This window comes from Sinocyclocheilus rhinocerous, unplaced genomic scaffold (genome assembly GCF_001515625.1).
Source record: "Sinocyclocheilus rhinocerous isolate Xijiao unplaced genomic scaffold, SAMN03320098_v1.1 scaffold2308, whole genome shotgun sequence".
In the NCBI taxonomy this organism is placed as follows: domain Eukaryota; kingdom Metazoa; phylum Chordata; class Actinopteri; order Cypriniformes; family Cyprinidae; genus Sinocyclocheilus; species Sinocyclocheilus rhinocerous.
Genome location: NW_015642813.1, coordinates 1 through 436, shown reverse-complemented (window position 1 = coordinate 436; position 436 = coordinate 1).

Below are 436 nucleotides of genomic sequence, written 5' to 3'. Positions count from 1 at the left end.
CTCTCTTATCTCTCTTATCTGACACTCACATTTGAGGTCTTGGAGTCTTCACTAATGAGCTGATGAGTTGAGTTTAAATAGATTATTTTTTAATTCAAAATTAAATGAATGCAATATAAAGATACATCCCAACAAGCTTTTTAATTTATTAATATGTATTTTATTATTTATTTATTTTTCACTTGGTAGATCTCGGTGAGTTTCTCATTTGAAAAGTAGGTCCCCACACAAAAAACTGGGTTAGTGGAACGTTCCGGTAACCTAAAGGGAACGTTCTACTTACGTTAAGAAAACTTTCCTGGCTAACCAAAAGGGAACGTTCTGGGAACCAAAAATTGTTAGCTGGGAACTTCTAAATAATGTGATTCATCGATGGGTCTGCGCTCGGCGGTTCTTCTTCTTCTCTTGGTTAATGGCGGATTGCAAACAACTTTTA